The sequence below is a fragment of the Gymnoscopelus microlampas genome, assembly GCF_963454915.1.
Source record: "Gymnoscopelus microlampas genome assembly, chromosome: 10".
Taxonomy (NCBI): Eukaryota; Metazoa; Chordata; class Actinopteri; order Myctophiformes; family Myctophidae; genus Gymnoscopelus; species Gymnoscopelus microlampas.
The window spans coordinates 42018515-42039618 of NC_139947.1; the positions used below are offsets into that span (position 1 = coordinate 42018515).

Sequence of the window (21104 nt, forward strand, 5' to 3'; positions counted from 1 at the left end):
ACGGTTGAGTTGAGAAACTCTTTAAAATGACCTACTAGACACAGTCTATTCAAGCAGACTATAGAATTGATTAAAATCAGATCAGCTCAGGTCTCGTTTGTCCTTGGCTTATGTCCAATCAGAGGGACTGACGATAATGTTTTCAGCTACCAAACCCACACACCTGTCGGAAGCTTAGAAGAACAGACCCCTGTCTCTATCTCAATAAACAGCCTGTCCAGGTGGCCATTCACCAGATCCCATCACTCTTTCTCTCTCTCTTTACACCTCACGCCATTGCTTTCTCATCACCAACCATCCCTCAGGGAAATTTAGGAGTTGTTATGGAGGTTAATTAATTTAATTTTGAGAAATAGAGGAAAATCAAAGCAAACCAACAGCTTCAGACAACTTTAAAAAAAAAACTTATCACTACCGTAACAACATACATTTTATTTTACAGATCGCTGCAAGATATTAACATAAGCACCCAGACATCTGTGATTGTATTCTATATGTGAGCATTCTAGTTAAACTTCTACTTAAAGCCGCACTCAGTAACTTTCTATGTTCTACCCCGGATTTGAACCTGGGTCTCCTCCATACTCTACCATACAGATTGGACAAAATAACATTTTATTCACCTTTGTTTTTTTTTACATAATAAGGTAAGATTGTCTAAGAAATATACACATGAAAATAAAATAGTAGCTTACTCACTGAAGGCAGTAGTGCACAATTAACTTTTTTTGTTACTGTCCTTTCAAATAATTTGGTGGTCTATATAATATATCCACAAGTTTCCTAGGGCGTTGTGGGCATCACTTCCTGTCGATTTGATCAGGGATCAAATCGACAGGAAGTGATGCCCACAATGCCCTAGGAAACTTGTGGATAGACAATATTTTTGTCAGGCCAGGCTTTGGAACTGTCCATTTTGATTATATTAACAATGTTTATTTGTAACACAGACGTCATCAGACTCAAAATTCCCATGAATAGAAATAGAACTTGGAAAAGCAGAAGTAATATTGAATTTCTCAATTAATATGCTCAACAGCAGTAGCTTTCTAGCTCTGGTTGCGGTAATGAGTCTTCAGAACCACAGGATGGCACTGTGGCTCCATCTCTACCCCATGATTCCTGCCTATCAGATCATTGATGAAAACTTTGAAAAAGTATCAGGCCCCCCAAGGAGAAGGAAACCATGACAGAAAAAGTTGTGAGAGGCGATTAAAAAGAAAGTACCTTGACTTAAAAGAGCTTGCGTCGTGATCTTGTTTTCTGTGATCCATATATATTGAGTAAAGGGAGAGTGATGGCTGAGCAGGGACTACGGTACCTCTGTGGCCCCATGGATGAATGACGATGCAAATGGTGGGAGGGGAGGAAGTTAAAGCCTTTAGTGACACTAAGCACACTTTAGAGGCCTGGCACACAGCGCTCAGCCGCTGTGCATCAAGGACACGGCTTCTCTGTCTGAGTGTCCCCTTGGCACGCATCACATCCCGTCCATCTACATTTTCATCCAAACCCAAGCTCTTGATTCCTCATGCGGAAGCCGAGGCAAGAGACAGATGTGCCCGCCTCCGAACAGCCCAGTTTGATAAAATCCACGCTCTGTAAACTGTTAAATAACCAAAATAAACCATGAGAATGAAAAGAAAAGAGGCCCTGTTTTACATGAGAATGGATGTGCCTGGAAAGCGTCACCTCATACATCGACTGCGCCCGAGCTGTAAATGTCAATTTCATGTCAGAATCTCTCTGTTCATCCGTGACGTCTGTGATTGCTTCATCCCTTTGCATAAGAATGGTTCGAAATGAAAGTTGGCCTATTCCTATTGGGGGGGGGGGGGCTTCAACTTCTATATATAAAATCATATTCAAGGACCCTGATGCCAAACAAACATGTACATGCACATAGTGCCACGGTATAGCTCAAAGCGTGTAATGGTATGTATTAGCAGACAGGCACCGTGCTTGTGTGTCACACAGTTATTTTCCTACATATGCTAAGAGCAGTTTGTTGGAGAGACCTTGGCTACTGTGGAGTGGCTGATGATGCAGGCCCCATGTGTCATGTTGTCTCTGTGAGTCACTCAGGCATACAGTACTCTGGCTTTCCTCTCCGCTGGTTACAGAAACACAGGTGAGCCCGCAGCAGGTGAACCTGTCATAGTCAGCACCTGCAGGATGCTAACTGCCAACACGGGAGAGCTGAAGGGGAGAGGAAGTTTTGTAGTGAGTTCTGTTACGCCACCTGGGGAAGCTTTGGGGCTGAAGGTGAGACACACAACCCCTGCAGAATGACATTGGCATTCCTGATTTTGGTTTACTTCCTATAAATCTACCTCTCCTGTTTTCAAGAGGAAAATAAGAAATGCATGTGGATGGTTAGGCAAGCATAGCATTGTAATTTCTCTGGTCATTCGTGTTACTGTATAGCTTGAATCCATGCACTCTTGGCCTTTAAGCACTTTGCACATAGCTTGGTCCTAACTTGGAAATATAATTTGCTTAAATGTTGATTCATGAACTAATTGCCTGTAATTGCTACTTAGTATCACTGTTAATCCAAGCCGTCTCTCTCCTGAAGCATATTAGGGCAGACTTGTATAATGTAATTAGTATAAAGTAATTAGTTCAATTAAGATTTAGAAAGTAGGGATGGGGTAAAATAAAGGAAACACGAAGAGAGACGGTACCCCCGAGTGCCATGAGGATATGTTCTGTATCCCTATTATGAAAGTGTTTGTCTCAGCAGAGTATATTAAAAGGGCCTTGTTATGAGCAAAGTGGAACATTGCAATTTTATTCTTAATTAAAGCCTCCAAAGAAAAAAAATAATGCTTTTCTTTTTTGCCAACTTTTGGACCCGGCCAACATACCCCTCTATAACATCTCATACTCATACTGTATCGCAAATCATTTCAGCTTGCTACCAAATCCTTGCAACTTCATACCTGCAAAAATATTGTTCTGTATTTTGGAATCTGTCACCCTCCAGAAACTGCCATCACAACCATTGTCTGCTTGCATTGTCATTGTTATTAGTCTTTTTGGATTGCCTGTGGAGGTATCGGCAGGCTCTGGGGGAAGCGGGCGCCAGGCTGGATAATTAGTTGTTCTTCGATGCCAGACGGGCACGTTGCCGTCACTTGGAGGGGAGATGGAAAGTGGCATCACTATCACAGTTACACCGGAACAGCCCTTGGAATAAGGGCTAGCTTCCAGCACATCTGTCACACCCGTCACCAGCCATCCACCCACTGGTAAGACAACAGCACTTTGCCACTCTGACAAGAAAAAAAGCATCGATAATCACATTATCTGAAAGTAGCTTATTCTTGTCATATTTGATAATAATTAGCTGTTGTTTTAGTGTAACCAATGCTGACCGGGTTGCTTTGGTTGTTCTGTATGATGGATCTTATGGATATAACAAAATCATCAGAACAACAAAGCAGAAACATACTTTTATTTGTACGCATAAACACACATGCATGAAATCTTCAGGCTATCATATTTTTTAAGACTGGCTTGAGATGAACTGTCTCTTTAAGTAACTTATTTGGAAACCCCTGAACACACAACCACAGACATTTACACATCACCTAAAATCAGATGCCTTGACTCGACCTCTACCATTCCCTCTGGTCCGCTGCTTCTCTATGGAACTCTGCCATCTCAAAGAGAAATGTGGATGATGAAGAGAAGGATAGAAATGCTGATCAGTGAGGGAGCCTGCCTACTCCAAAACATCTGTGTTAGATGGAATCTTATGAATCCGGCAAGTTTCTTGAAGTACATTTTGGAATATTATGTCCATGTTTTGTTGTAAGTCATAGTAACTGGTAAGACTAGTCTACTCAGTTCGGCATTTACAGTATGTGGTTGAACAATAACATTGCGGCACAAACCAGACACAGGATTTATAGGGTTGGCAGGGTTTAGACCAAATCACAAATCACATAGAAACAAGGCTTTCCACATTATGTAGACACAAGGTTACAATGTCCAGCAGTCTCCTCTGGAGGGCGGGAATGTGTTCCATGATCAAATCCAAATTACGCCATGTCAGATCCCTCAATAACACACAAATTAAACGTCAGTGTGTTACCCGTCCATACTGTCACTGCTGTGTACACGCACATTAACAGTTCTGTCACTGCTATCTCACAGGACCATGCGACTGTTATCACTATCATAGGATGCCACCTGTTTCTTTCTTTTTTGGGGGGTGGAGTGCCCAGGAGAATATGAGGGGAGAAATTGACAGGTGATAATTACATTTTTGAGTTCGTTTCTGTCCTGGGAACAAAATAAGCCTTCATATAGTAAGGGTCTGATGTTGATTAGTAATGAGTTGGAAGATTTCCCACGGCCACCAAATCTAATCTGGCATCTAATCTTAACATTTAATAGATGTACAGTAGGCGATGGTGAAACATTACAACATTTGTCATTCATACAGGCTCCAGAAGGATATCCCCAAATATCTGTTGAGATCAGGAGGACAGTAGTGTCTTATAATACCTCCAAGTGGAAAAATGGCCACAGTGAGAATGTGGTCAATAACCTACTACAGCTTGATCTTACCTATTCTTCTTCTTTGGGACTGCTGGCCTGCAGAGTTGCAGTTTTTTGTCCCTGGTTGGACCACTGAGAACTTCGAAGAGCCAGAACGTTTACAGTAGTCTTCTACATTGTGCTTCAGACTCAGGGCACCTCTGTGACAACAGTCACACTGGAGCTACTATTTCCAGTTATCTGCAGCACCATGAACAGAGTACATTGCATGGTGCTATTTGTTGTAATGTTGAGGTGTTTCTCTGTTTGTTTTTTCATTCGGACGGCGTGGACAGTAAGTTGTTAGCACAATTGCTTTGCTCACTATTGTGAGCAAAGCTCACTATTTCTCACCAGATAAAGCAACGCAAAGCACTAAAGTTTCTATACTGTATGTCTAAGTAGATTTTGCTCATTATAGCCATCAAGTGCTTGATAACTGTTGCATTGTCCCTCCACACATCCTTTTTTGATCTAACCATAAATAGCTTTTGTCAACTTGTCAACCACTGCACCCCCTCGCTTCTCTTCCCATCCTCTTCCTCTCTTTTCTTCCTCGAGCTCTGCTGATGAAAGGAGCAGATGGTTTGTTCAGAGGCTGGTGTCAGCTCCACTGAGTCCTCTGTCAGATCATTTACACCTCCTCCTATCCAACGCCACTCAGCTGTGGAGTTCCTTGCACACTGGACTGCACCACATGCCAGGGGCTGGCATTGTGCAAAAATGCCACTATTGAAGTTCCAATTAAAAATGAGTCTCAAAGTAATGAAGCAATTATACAGACAATATTGTTAAAGTCTCGAGGAGCCCTTTTTAACGGAAATAAACTCATTTTGAGAATATACGCAGCATAGACCTATATCCAAATGAGACTTTGTTCCAATTTCCCTTTGTCATATTGTTGCTGCAATGTTCACCCATGAGATGTGCAATACTGAGCCACACTGCACTGTACATAGAAAGTAAATTAGTTCAGCTTGAAACCCATGACATTGTAGTAAAACTGCTCTGTTTGAAAAGTTGTTTACTGCTGCAGAAATACGGTGCGTGCTGCCATACAAAGTGCTGCGCAATTGTATTCTAATTTACATTGAAGCTATTGTGTTATGGCAATTAATTTCACTCTCACCCACAGCGATGTCTGTCCTGCCGACATGCTGTAAGGCACGAGAGATACGGTTGTTGTAGGTCTGGTCGCCGTACTTCAGCATCCAGCCTGTCAGAGCCGTCCGGCACTGAGCCTCCCTGTCTGGTAAACATAAAACATATGCCCCTTAGACTCCACAGACAGACAGGCCTCTGACAGTCCCCTCACTCCCAGCGCCTCCCCATGCTGAGTTGGACGTGGGAGAAACAGACAAGGTCATACAGTGGGCTATCACAGACAATGAAGTTGAAAACTTCTCATTGGGTTTTTGTCTCATTACACACCATAGTATGCCCACTGTTTACTGCACTGAGTGGGACTTTCAGTTCTTTGATATTCACACTGGTTAACTCCTTTGGAATAATTGCTGCATTGCTGCAAACCTGTGAATTGTGTAGTTTGGTGTGACCAAAAAGTCTAATAGGTGAGATAGTACTGTATGTTTCGGATGACGTGTGACTGTGAGTATCTACGAACAGCAGAAGTGGCATCTTTCCTGCTGTGGGTCTTGAGGTATAGCTTCTTTTTTTTTTGTCTGGTGACAGGTGGTCCAAAAGCTGTAAGTTCCCCTCTGGATAAGAGAGGGCCCTCGCTAGGCCCTCGCACTCCATTAGATGCCAGCATCTCCAGCTCCAGGACACTAATGCCTTCTGCCACAATAGACTGCTAAACTGTTATTCCCACTCAAGTCTTTATGTAGCAGCAGTTGAAAATTGCACTGGCAGTACTGTAATACTAGGTAGCTGTCAATTGAATGGACACTTTCCATTGTCACAAAGACATGACCATGTAGCCTATACTGTAACACCTTTACAGGTAGCCTATACATCACACTTAGTGAGGCTTAATGCTAATATTACATGACATTACAGCGGCATGACATTGCTGGCAATTAGTGAACGCTGCTGCTTGTGTGGTGTGAAACTGTCACATTATCATTCCTCAGCTGCAACAATTAGGAGGCTGAACAATCAACATTTCACAACAGGGAACAGAGTCTGTGTCTGCAGCTGTAGTCTATAATACATTTTTCCATCTGACTTCTTAACGGCGTGCCATAAGGGACTGCTCTTACCTGTGTCCTCCCCAAATCTTTTACTTTGGAGTAAAATGATGGGGAGAAGACTGGTGACAGATTGGTCCACTCCAGTGACCGTTGGCTCAACAATTCATCGATTATTTAACGGCTGGCTTGCACAGAGTTCTGTTCTGTCGAACCGCCAATCAGTATACAAGCAAATCAAAAAAATCACAATGCAAAATACAATAACGTAATTTTGAATTTGTTTAAAGAAAAGCATTCCTCTTGTATGCTTTCGTACATTTACAGTATTGCTATTCATGTAACCTAATCCATTCTCAATTTTGCGTTGTTCTGTGCTCTTAGCTAGCAATTAGCAACAGGTACCATTGTTATGTGGACATTGTGTGTGTGATATAGGCCTATACTGTATTAGTAATATTGTGACTACAGTAGAGCATATAGTTTAGATGTTTGCTTCTTTTCCCGATGACACCGTTCTTCACCAGACTGACAGACAGTATGGGAGCATCCTTGGCGTGCACAATTCTCATGCTCCTCACTGTGTTTTTGTGTTGCCTGACAGGCCAGCATTGCTGTCTGTACAACAATAGCAGTGCACATGAAAGCCTGTCATTGTTTAGCTGCTCAAAGTCTTTATGAGGCATATGGTAAACTAATCCATTCTATGCCAATGAGAGCAATGAGAGCAAGAGGGTGCATTTTTGTGTTATTATGAAGGACCCACATGCATAACGATAGGCCAAAAGTGTGGTGCTCTTTGCTTTGGTATTGTTGTTTCATCTCTAAAAAGGTCCCCAAAGGGGAATTGATTGTATGGAACCAAAACAAAATAGACCCTATAACAGCATAGGGGCACTTTCACATACCTCTACTGTATATCATATCTGTCGGGTGGAAACCTCATATGTCCAAAACTGTTACTTTTCAGGATTCAAATCCAAAAGTATCAAAAGTAGCAGATCTACGAGCTCAAAACGAGTCGCTTCGCGCCGAGTTTTGAGCTTGTGGATCTGCTACTTTTGCTACTTTTGTGTGACGCTTTAGTATCATCAAGTAGGGCATTCATTTACGAAAAAACACAAAAAGTTAGAATATGGAGTTAAGAGGTTTCTGCAACAGCAATGATATGTACCGCTCTACTTTATTCAATGTCCTATTGCACTTTAAAGCTTTGTCCAGACCAGTTGAAAAATCCCTGCTTTTAAAGACTTAGAATTTTAGAGAGAAATGTTTGTGTTACATCATGGAATCTCCATCCCTCATGGCAAACTGTGTATACACATACTGTGGTTTGAACATGGAATATTAACCCATTCAATCCGGGAACGCATTTGTGTCATTTTAGATTTCTTTGGGTTATTATAAAAATAGCAGTTATACAAGCTCATTGTAGATCTGCTATTTTTGAAAAATCTTGAAAATGTGTGCACATTTTTTAGTATATAGGCTATATTTATTAAAGCGAAAATGTTTAACTCAAATCTTATATAAATACATATTTTGAGATGGGGGTCCGCGGCCAAATGCATATCTAAAAATGTTTTCTAAATCCTAACATTATGTTGCTCTATTAGTGGTGCTCCAACTTTTTCATGTCATCAAAATTATATGTATTTGGCCGCGGACCCCCATCTCAAAATATTTTGTTACAGGGACCCCCAGAAGCAAATATTGGAGTTACAAATGTTTGCTTTAAAAATATATATACATTAAAAGATGTGCACAAATTTTCAAGATTTTTTAAAAACAATAGCACAAGCAATACAAACAATACACAATACAATACAAGCTCATAGCGCACAGTGCCGTTCTATGAGCTTGTATATCTGCTATTTTTGAATAGCCAAAGAAATCTCAAATGACACAGATCCGTTCTTAACAAGAACCACTAGCAACAGGGAGACATGAGACATTTGTGCTTGACCTACCTGTACTGGAGAAATTGTAGCAGGGACATTGCTAAGATGCATATCTTGAGCAGTGAATAAAAAAAAAAGGTTTAATGACATTATAGCACAGGAAAGTTTAAGGGCATGTTTATAGCCTATTTGTAAAAGATCTTGGCAGATTCTCTATTGTACAGTTAAACAGCATTTGATGAACTGTAAAGGTTGTTTGTGTGGGCTGGCCGGCTAATGAAAAAATCATGCTCTGGGGCTGAGAGCCACAATATTGATGTGGGTGGTGCAATGGTTACATGTAAATGCTCGAGATATACTTGTAAAAAGACAACACACAGGGCACAAGGTCAGGCAATTTATTTGTGTCATTGAGTTGCTGTAGCTAGATGACTACCGTATAATATATACACAACTACTGTACATTCTGTACATGTCAGGACTTTAGCAATCCCAGTAGTATATGTATAATGTATGTAACATATCAATTACTGTACATACCGTTACATACACATTCATTTTGATAAAGGACATCATTATCATACAACAATATCAATATTCAATAATAAAAATAGCATCATAATAAGAAAACATGTTTTTAGAACAGTTGTATCATTTATTAGGTCATATCATTTCCACTGGGTTGGGTAATCACATTAATGTCTTGATCTCCGACTTGGATGATGTCTGACAGTGTGACTGCTGTGATGCTATATCTCCATGACTCTTACTCTTCACACCACTGAAATCTGGTTGAACAGATACAGACTCCGGTGGAATGAAGGATAGAACACATGGAATGTTCTCGCTGACGGCTTGAAAACATTTTCTGAAACACACAATAAACATGCAATGTTCATAATGGTGAACTAGCAACACATTTTCAGCTTTGTTAAACTCCAGTCCCTGGGATGTCTATTCCTGTTTTCACATACAAATATACCAATATGTGTTTTCTGCACGAACACTGAGTACTACAGTAACTTACATTAAGGAAAACCTTAAACTTTCCAATTCCATTCTAGGTGCTAGAGGGGAATCAGACCCAAGTACCTGGTGCAGAGCAGGTACATGGAACTGTATGATTTATGAGGAAGGCTGCGAGGGAGAGGGGGTGGCTGGGAGTGGATTTGGGAGGGGAACCTGGCCGCTCCCTACACTGGAGTCTGAACCTGAGCTTGTGCGAGACCAGGCCTGCCCTGCTCTGTGGCTCCAGGGCTTCAGGCTGCTGTTGTGATCCTGGGCTCTGGCACAAAATCACAGGCCTGAGCCAAGCCACTGTTTAGTCATCACTCATGCCTTCCCCCAGCCAAACACTGCCACCATGGCCTTCCTTGGTGCCTGTCTTCCTCAGAGCCCCCATTGTGGGGGAAATTGGGAAAACGCAACAATAGCTCAACAATGGCCCCTCTGCTCACACCCCACACCTGCAGACAAGCATTGATATCGATACCTTTGCCGTTTTTGTGCACTTAGAGCTACACACAAGTTCATGTAACCCCACCCTGCACCACCCAGGAGACTGTTGCAATACATTTTAAAAAGTAGCTACTTGTACTGTCATGAGTCTTTTAGATCTCCTCACAAAAACTAAATATCCCCTCAAAACATTTGCATTGGGTTATCATTAGGCAATAGAAAATATTAAAAGTAAATCTTCAGTCTATAAGAAAAAATCTCTTGTCTTGAGTATTTCAAATATTTAGATCCTTCTCCCGTGCATGCATGGATGTCTTACCTGATGTGAAATGTGCCTCTTCCCTTTTTTGCCGTTTGATTCCCCTATAAGTAAGCAAACGCCGGTCTGAAAAGCAAACGATCACAATATACAGAGGATAATAGATTCTTCGAAGAGCCCTGCCGATAGACAAGAGTGTCACATCACTATCCGTCTTCCCCTCTGACTTTTTTCTCTACCTGACTCAGGTATTGGCATTTTAGAGTACTGCGAGGACCAATGGGACACTAGCACCTGAGTTAGACCATCCCTCTTCTTGGCAAAAAAAAAACGTAAAGAAAAGAAAAAAAAGAGCAGCCACACCCTGCAATGTGGCATTGTTTTATGGCCCAGACTTGGTGGAAGAGAATTATAAAGTCTCAAATGAAAATGAATGTTCAAAGTGAATCTAGTGTAGCAACAGTTACAGTGTAACCTACTGCCATGATTTTGGAAAAAGGATTACAACAGAAATACAATAACTACTAAAGGTTTTGAAACATGTCATTGGTTTCATTACATGGAAGAACCCACAAAGGAATCAACAACGTGAAACAAGGGCATAGCATCCAATAAATCTGCCCTCAATATGTCAGCTGCAAGGCCCTAGTGGTCATTCAAACTGTTTGATGGGCTAGAGTCTGGCTCATCCTCCAGAGGTTTCTACTTTCTTCATTAAGCTGTAGCGTTTCTGTTTTGTTTCAGAGCCCTGCTCTACTCATATCAATTTTCATAACAATATTTGAAAGATAATTGCCTACCATTTCTGCTCTTTGTAATTAGTCACATCACTGAATGGTCTATCTCTCAGCAGCAATCATCCCTAGAATTACTATAATCCACATGGAAATGTGATATTAACATAATATTTCCACAGTGCAGTTAGCTGTATCTGCCTTTGGGCTATGCGTGCTGTATCTTTTTTGTTACATTTCTTTTTTGTAATAGCCATCTTCGTAAAATAATATAATTTTGTGTATGACTTCTTAGCAAAGTTCAACATTGCTGGCTGTAGCTTTCTGGTAAATCTCTTTCTTTCAGAATTAAATGAAAAAAGGGCGACACCCAACATCCCTCACCGTGAAAAGGTTGTGGCTGGGTGAAAAGCATTCCTTCCCTGCACAATAGAGGGGCCAGGGGGTGCCAGGGGGATGGGATCTGGGGGAGAAGAGCACCGGCACATTCCTGAGGTCTAGATGCAGCCAGCCTCACCTGACAATATATTTCTCTCGAGAGCACATTCATTTGAGCCCAATCTTCTTTATATGTGATTTTATTGACAAGGACACCAATATCTTTGAGTTATGAGCTGTTGTTCTCAAGAGACAGACTGGGTTATACTCCCGTATTCTGTGTGGGCCTGATAGGTCTGGACAGTGCGGCCTGTCGAGGGTAATCTTTGGGAGCATGGCGGGGTGACAGGTGAAAAACGAGCCTCTAAAAGCACTCAGATGTTAGGCTCCCCGTGTCTGGCTTAGTAACTGCAGGAGTGAAAACTTCACAGAAGTATTTCATGGTTGCATAGGCCAGTGATTCTCAAGCTTTTGAATTTCAAGGGCCCCCAGTTTGAAATGCATTACGGACCCCTGGTGGTCCCTGGACTCTATGTTGAAAACCAGTGGCATATGCCATCCTCCATGATGTCTACGGTCAGCTACTGCTGATCATATACTGTAGGCACATCATAACTGTGGATTTTCTGTCCTGTCCTGTCAGTGGTGCAGTGTATATCAAATGAATCAATGGGTCTTTAGTTATCATCCCAACCCCTGACCAGGTTGTCCATTCATTCTGGGGAGTTGTCACAGATGAGATAAACATCACTCTTGGGTCTTTTGTTACAGCACCATAAACATCGAATATACATACAAATCAAGATTTTTGTTTACTAAATGTCACACATTAACATTCATAGTCTGCCATCTTCGTTTCACTGTGTCACCAAAATGGCATCAAACAATCCTTTTATGGAGACTTAACACAATCGGTGTTTCTTGGAAAAGATTGTCTCAAATTGACTTTTTTCGCTTGTTACAAAATGTAATATACTGTAGATTACAGGAGGGGGAAAAATAATGTTGTGAATTGTATTTGTAGAGCAGACTGTTAAAAACAATGCTGGTTCCTGATGTGCCTATACCATAAATCATACATGTGCATGTTTTTCTGCAAACAACCACCACGGTCACTGGTTCAAGAACATACAAAAGTATTGAGATGTTGTGGGGTGAGCACTGACCCATGCAAGAGAAAGACGTTTTTAATAAAATAGTCCCTACAATCCTAGAAGGCAACACAAAGAATGAAGGCTCCGTCTGAACACGTCACTATGAGGAATGTGTCCTCCCTTTTTCAAGGGCCCCCAGTTTGAAATGCATTACGGACCCCTGGTGGTCCCTGGACTCTATGTTGAAAACCAGTGGCATATGCCATCCTCCATGATGTCTACGGTCAGCTACTGCTGATCATATACTGTAGGCACATCATAACTGTGGATTTTCTGTCCTGTCCTGTCAGTGGTGCAGTGTATATCAAATGAATCAATGGGTCTTTAGTTATCATCCCAACCCCTGACCAGGTTGTCCATTCATTCTGGGGAGTTGTCACAGATGAGATAAACATCACTCTTGGGTCTTTTGTTACAGCACCATAAACATCGAATATACATACAAATCAAGATTTTTGTTTACTAAATGTCACACATTAACATTCATAGTCTGCCATCTTCGTTTCACTGTGTCACCAAAATGGCATCAAACAATCCTTTTATGGAGACTTAACACAATCGGTGTTTCTTGGAAAAGATTGTCTCAAATTGACTTTTTTCGCTTGTTACAAAATGTAATATACTGTAGATTACAGGAGGGGGAAAAATAATGTTGTGAATTGTATTTGTAGAGCAGACTGTTAAAAACAATGCTGGTTCCTGATGTGCCTATACCATAAATCATACATGTGCATGTTTTTCTGCAAACAACCACCACGGTCACTGGTTCAAGAACATACAAAAGTATTGAGATGTTGTGGGGTGAGCACTGACCCATGCAAGAGAAAGACGTTTTTAATAAAATAGTCCCTACAATCCTAGAAGGCAACACAAAGAATGAAGGCTCCGTCTGAACACGTCACTATGAGGAATGTGTCCTCCCTTCAGGCGCTTTACACTCTGATTTATTTAAAGTCCCAAGACACCAGATCAGCAAACTGGTATTTATGCATATGAGAAAAATGTTGCATACTGTATGAGAAAAAATAGTGTTTACTTTGGAACTCAGCAAATTAGCTTTGCACTGTTGTTGTTCTGTTCACTCTTGTATTAGATACTTATTCTGTTGCTTTATAGAATGATTTGTACACAAAAGGCAATTTAATTGTATCAGTATGTTAACAGTAATGGGTAACTTTATTCTTAACTGGACCAGGACATGATTTGTGACTTACATAAATGAACAATCAACATTTCTCACTTCAGTGCGCACAAGGACTACCTTGGACCATAGGTCATATCTGAATGGTGTTTGTTTCCACCCCTCTACATTTGTGGCATTTAATTTAAAACGTGTACATTATTTTAAACCCTCAAATGAAGTAGAGGTTGTAGGATAGTTAATGGCTTATACTCCATTTATCCCATAGTGTTATCCTTGTGGATCATTAACTGAGAAACTTGCAAATCGCTCTAGCCTGCTGTGTTAGAGAGTAGTATGAAGCAAGCATGCACCTGAATTGCATTTTGTCCCCTAAAGGCATAAGGTTTGAGCTCAATTCACTTCAAATCAGTTCAAATAACTGATCTATAAAAATCTCTGGATTGATACATGATAATGTGTGAAGCTGCCGCAATGCCATGTTGGTATTAGTCTGCTAATCTATAGTATTAATTATTGTAGAGTTTAATATTATTTGAGCGCTGTAAATCTATCTGTATCCTTATTATATAAATTAAACATTTTCTTTTTTTTTTTTTTTATGATTTGTACTTTATTTTCTTTTGTGGACAAACAAACAGATACATTTCTTTCGACAATGATGCAAACATTTTTTTGACAAGACATACAATAGACATTACAAGGACATTCTTAAACCAATAACTACATTACTGACGATTAAAATGAATGAATGAACCATTGTAAAGCGCTTTGAGTAAGTTTGAGTACTTAGAAAAGCGCCATAAAAATGCAATTCATTATTATTATTATTATTATTATTAAGACATACCATACACATCATATGAATGGACGAAACAGACAAAACACAAGGCAAAAAAATGAAAAATGAAAATACAAAGACAACAACAAAGGAAACAACAACAATAAAAATAAAAAATACAGTGCACAGAGGCCTACTGCCAGCAGTCAACCCCAGTCCTACCCCGGACAAATCTAACCCAAGTCCCTAAAAGGTTGTTGAAGCTCACAGAGCGAGCCGGAAACGTCACCCAAGACCTGAAGCGTGTAAATGATAATATCCCCATTTTAAATCATATTTATCCATCCTGTTGAGCAATCTATAAGACAATCTTTCATATGCGGCCAGTTGACCCAAGGAAGTAGACCACAGAGAAGGAGCCGGTGCAGATGGGTCCTTCCATGCCCTGACTACCAATCTCCTGCCTAACATAAAGGCAGTTTGAACCCACTCAGCTAAGGGGGGAGATACAGTTCGTAAAATAGAGGGGTCACCCAGAACAAAGAGCCTGGGAGAGAAGGGGATAATCAGCCCTGTCATCCTCTCTAGCTTCACATGTATAGCAGCCCAATAGTCCTGTATTTTTGGACAGCTCCATAGTATATGCAGTAAGGTTCCATCTCTATCCTGACATCTCCAACATTCTGGGCTCTCGGTCAGGCCCACCCTAAATAGTCGGGGTCCAATATTATATCCTATCCTATTATATCCTAATATATCCTATTTATAATTTTAAATTGAATCAGTCTCGTACGCAGTTCTCTAGACATTTTCTTGCCATTCCTGAGAATTTTAGCCCATTCCTCGTCCGAAATTAAAACTCCAAGGTCCCTTTCCCAAGGCGTCTTAGACACCATCGCGTTAGAGTCGGAGGCCTCCAGGAGCATGGCATAGTATATGGAAGCCTCATGTCCCTGTCCGAAGATTTTAAGGATCATCTCCACCTGTTCAATTTTGGGGGGGCCTACAGTGAGGGATCCAAAGGTCTTAACCAGTAGATGCCGTAGTTGCAGATATTGCCAAAAGTGGCCAAACATTTTCATTTTGTAATTATTTATTCAAGATAATCAGTTGGATGCCTGCAGCACCTCAAGCCGCGTGCCCTCAAGCCATGCCTCCTTTGTTTCACCCAACTGTTGAATGTTGATGTTTCTGAACCAAAAATTAGTTTTTTGTAACCTTTTGTAGACACAGACTATGTGGAAACTAATCCGAGTCTAGCTCCACCAGGAGGCCGATTCTTGCTAAACATTTTTTTTTGCTATTACTCCGAATACAAGAACGCTTGCCCCAAAACACGCTCGCCCCGGGTCAAATCCAGCGACCTCTGAACGGTCGCCACCTAAACGTAACCTCAGTAAAACTATGCCTAAACCTAATCTTATTCCTGAACATAACCTCTGTAAAACTATGCCTAACCTAGCTCTGGTCCATAGCGTTAAAAGGAGTTCTCCTTAACGCTATGTTACTTCTCAGCCGTTGCCCGCACACCCCGGTAGCGCAGCCTCTCGTCTCTAGTGAAAATAGTGGTGTAACAAAAAAAATCAAAAGTGTATTTTTTATTTTGACTAAAGAAGAGAGGCTGGCTACCGGGGGTATGCGGGCATGCCGGGCCAACGGCTGAAAAGTAACATAGCGTTAAGAAGAACTCCTTTTAACGCTATGGACCAGAGCTAGCCTAAGAACACAAGAACCGCTGGGGGCGAGCGGTCCACGGAAGAAATGGGGCCGTGTTTTGGGGTGTTTTGGAGCGAGTCCTCTGGTTGTCTTTTCCTTTCTCCATGTTGTCGACCCAGGGGGGTTTATGAGTCCCATAGTGAGTATATCATGGAGAAAGGAAAAGACAGCTAGAGGTTACGTAAGTAACCCCAGTTTCTTTACTTTCGGAGTGATATACTCACCTAACACCCCTTCTGTGCGCATTTGGCGTGCAGAGGGAAGTTGTGAAGAGGGCGTGGTATAGTTACACAAGGGGTTTTATACCTCTTCCGGACTGCCGGATCGCGTAACATGACCCTATCCAATCAGAATTGTCGCGGGAGTCAATGTGTGTTGCTCTGTGGCATCGCCAGGGGGCGCTGTTATCCCATAGTGAGTATATCACTCCGAAAGTAAAGACACTGGGGTTACATACGTAACCTCTAGTTTACCATTACTCTTACAGATTTTGTCCAAACATCACGCAAACCGGTACACATTATCTCGGTTAGTCATGTCATCAAGACAGACCTGTCTGATTTTTTATATTTCATCCTGATTGGCTAAGATTGACTTCTGGTCTGGCGGAGACCTGTGCTCCGAGGAGCACATTTTTCTAGTTTACTTTAATTTTTCTGAAAATGTATTTGAGCTTTTGATTATAATACTAGCTACATTATCCATCCATTATCCATATAGATCATGGTGGTTCAAACCCATTCAAATTAAATAAATTCAAATGTAATTCAGGCTTTTATGGGACTGTGTGGCAGACGCAATTTACAATAATAGCACATGAAAGTTTGCATGGCATGTTATAGCCTACCCTATCCTTTTGTCTATCAAATGAATGCCACAACTGCAGAAAGGAGGGCTAACTACTGCTTAAATATACCTATTGAGTAAATTTATAGGATAATCAAAATGCAAATTATAGTGGTCTACGCTATGTTAATTTGGTAAGCTGCAAAGTGAACAACATACATACATACCGGTACATTTTTCATAAATGTTTAATGAGGCTGTAATAAAAACTGATTGTTTATTCATGAATGTGTCATGAAACATGTAATAAGCCAACTATGTGCAATGCAAAACACCACACAAAGTCAATATTACCAAAGCCCAAGATATTGCTCTCAATTTTGGCCTGAAAACCCTACCCCATAACATGTTATGAATAATTAAACAAAGGAGATTTTCATATTGAGATGATGGCATTGGTTTGGAGGCACTTGACATTTACAGTGATTTGAATGTTTATGTGCTGTGTGTTGGCTCCGCTCCGTGTGAATTCACACAGCTCTTTAGCCTCTGGCTGTCCATAGGTTGTTTCACTCCCCCGATCCTCCCCATCTCTTTCTTTGTCTCTCTTCTGCCTATGCTCAGTCGTATGACAGTGTCGCATGTTGAAAACATAGCAGATCTATAAGCTCACAACGTGTTGCATCCGCGTCAGCATGTAGATCAGCTATTTTCGGTGCACAACACAGTTGTACAACGAAGTATAAATTGGACTTATCAGGCTTTATGTCTCTCCGTCCCTGCTCCCTCATTACATCCCTCCCTTCTCTCTTCCTGCCTCCCTCCCTCAATCACTCCCTCCCTCCCTCCCTTCTCTCTCCGTCTCTCTCTCCTTGTGGGAATCTGATGCCTCATTGACTGAGCCCGTTCTGACTTGCCTGGGCAGGAATGCACCTACCGTCTAATGCACTTTTATGTTCAAGCAAATTGACAATGAAGAGTACCATCATTTTGCAGCATAAATATTTCATTCCCCATTTGGATGCAGATTCAAGATGTCACACCCAGAATACAAATGGGCTCTCGGGCTGTCTCTTGGACCCTGGGAGAATATGATTTGTGTGCTCTATGGGATAACAGTGCAGTGTGTGGAATATTCATGTCTGATTAGGTGTTATTGGAAATCCAAGTTTTCATTGTAGAAAAACAAAAATAATAACACTTTAGGTCATGATCAAATTGCTGTTATTGTTGGGTATAAGCAGTGAATGAGCGGATATGCACACAGACAGAATCCTCTCTGGGCTGGAAATAATGTTGGAATAGCTCCTCAATGGAGACCAAATCAAGACCTTGCTGGTCAAAATATTGTAGAAATAAAGTATATGGGCTTAAGTCAGTGTGCACTTTGCCCTGCCTGGCTGCAGTCAGTGTGCAGACAGACACTGGGGTCCGGGGACCCCCTGGGGTCCTTGGGGGTGTTCCAGGCAGGGGGTCCCCAGCAAAATTAGTTCATGTAGCATCAAAATCAGTTTAACTTCTTGTCTTTAACCATACAGTATTATACATTAGTTATTTGAAAATAGTCAAATAACTAATCAGACATTTTGAAGAACTAGGAAAAATGTGGAATATCTTTTCAAACATTTTCACAACACAAATCTTGTATGGGGCCCCTGGTACCAAATATTTTCAGATTGGGGACTTGGGGAATTTGGGGGTCCTTGACATGAAAAGGTTTGAGAACCACTGTGTTTGTACCTTCTGTTTATCTTCTACTCTCCCGACATATATAATTAGCAGGGCAGGGGAGAGGGTCCCAGTGCACCCGAGTGGAATTTTTTTAGGACCCTAATGGTGTCTAGTTAAGATTTCTTCTTTTTGCCCAGGTCAACTAATGTCCCTTGGGGATTTTAAGCCTTTCTTACACCTATCCCCAACCCGAACCATAAAATGGAGATAAAAGAAAATACCATAACTCTTGAAGTAAACAATATACAGAGACAAATGAACACATTTTTCATATTATTTTGACCCAAGGAATTCATTAAAGTGGCTATTATTAAGATTCAAGCGCATTCTTGACTCTATTTCAGGACAGAAACTGCAAAAAAATAGCAGAAAATGTTCTATATTTCTCTTTGTTTCTCATGTCAGCTAATGTCCCCTTTTGTTTATTTGCTTTGGACAGTATATAACATAGCATAAAGAAAAACGTGACTCCTGTTGCCAAGAGAGTTGAACGTGTTATATCTCTGCACTATTCCAGTGCATTATTATGCACTTCCAGGGCATTATTATTTTCTATGTTTGATTATTGATTTATTATTAATTAATTATTCACCTCATCTTAGTTTTAGTTTTGTACTGTATGACTGTAATCTGCATTAGTTCATTATACTACACATGTTATGATTATGTGTGAATGGAGTGTCCTAGAAAGTAAACAAGACGGATAAGGGGCCAGTGTTTACCGGGGAAGGAGACTGCTTAGCCAAATTACTGTATCAAGGTCGTCTGATCCTTGGGGTTAACCTTGTATCTTCTTGGAACTCTGTATTTAGCTTTCACCAACTTTCAGATCAGTGTCAGACTCCTGTGGCCTTCCGAGGCATTATATTATTAAATCAGCATTACATTATTAAATCTACTAACAGACATTTAGTAGCAATGCTTTATTCTCTCAACCGAGGAAATCCACGTTTTTCCGTTGGCAAATGTACTCTCTGTCAGTAAGATTACTTGATGAAAAATGTCTCAGACTAAACAGCCCTCCACTTTTCATTATGGTGGTACATTCTTGGTGCGCATGCTTATGTGTCATATGATTGTGGGAGGGGTTTGTTTGCGGGGGGAGTAGAGAGGTCAACTGGTTTAGATTCCCCTTTTGACGAACAGACATTGCACTAACCAAAACTTCTGGCTAGCTAGCCCGCTGGTTAACCTTTCAACCTGCTGGCTGTATTTTGGGCATGTCATTATAGGCGAAATAATATTTTCTAAAACAGCAAATCACAACGCACCGCGAAGCATTTTGAGCTTGTAGATCTGTTACTTTTCATCATACCATGGAGTATACAAGGCTTAAGTGGTTAACCTGGGTGTACGAAAGAACAGCCCTGCACCACCTCGGTCAGATGTGACCCTGCTGGAATTTTTGCTCTGAATGGTTTGACGGTGAGGTCAAGTCTCCAGGCTTCAGGGAAGGGAATGTACACATTTGTGCGTGCATCTGCAGTGTGTGTGTGTGTGTGTGTGTGTGTGGTGTGTGTGTGTGTGTGTGTGTGTGTGTGTGTGTGTGTGTGTGTGTGTGTGTGTGTGTGTGTGTGTGTGTGTGTGTGTGTGTGTGTGCGTGTGCGTGTGTGTGTGTGTGTGTTTTCACAACCTCACCTCTACCCATTACGATAGCACACTGCCTAGGCTTGTAGAATTCAGGTGAAGATGTGTCTCACTTTGCCCTGCCTGGCTGACTCACATGGGAGTAATATAGCTAACTTGTTAGTTCTGCCATTAACACAGATCCAAACTTAAATTCAACCAAAACCTGTTATTAAAGTAGGTGGGGTAGGCCTAGCCTACCTTGTGGTACCTTTACCCAATCCTACTCAGCATAACCCTGAGTGATGAGTGTTCATTTAGCTTAAGCTGTTGAGTGTAAACATTCAAATAGATTAACACTCAAGATTTTCCTGTGTATTTTCCAAATGAATCATCCAGTAATGGACTGCCGTCCCACCTAAGCACAATAGACTGAACAGGGTCAGTTAGGGCCAATTTAGATTCCTCAGCCTCTCCACAGTCAGAAGTTAATCCAGAGACAAAACAAACAGTAGAAAGGTGTGTCATTCAGACTGCTCAGACTCCCAATTCACAGGTTATTCCCCAAAATGCTGAAGGTAGCATGCAAAATAAATAGCAAAAGGAAGGCAGGAGTGTTGCTACAGTACAGGACTCTACATCCAAGTACTTATTGGGATTGAGCAGTGCACAATAGGAGCTGCTGCTCCACATTGGCTTAAAAAGAGTGTAATAGATGATCAAACCAAAAATCCTTACTGTATTTGTGTCCACTCAATATGAATATACTAACTTTATAAGTTGTATAAAGTTGAGTAA

At 41.1% G+C, this 21104-nt stretch overlaps 1 protein-coding gene and 1 long non-coding RNA gene across 2 annotated transcripts in view; one reads left to right on the forward strand and one right to left on the reverse strand.

Annotated features, from left to right (window-relative positions):
• Positions 1-21104, forward strand: part of csrnp2 (cysteine-serine-rich nuclear protein 2) — a 352543-nt gene that overhangs the window by 142004 nt on the left and 189435 nt on the right. The window lies entirely within an intron of this gene.
• On the reverse strand, positions 8986-10536 carry LOC311052872. Its single transcript, XR_014601567.1, has 2 exons — positions 10380-10536; positions 8986-9470 (listed from the first exon to the last, which is right to left on the reverse strand). It is a non-coding gene; the product is annotated as an uncharacterized lncRNA (long non-coding RNA).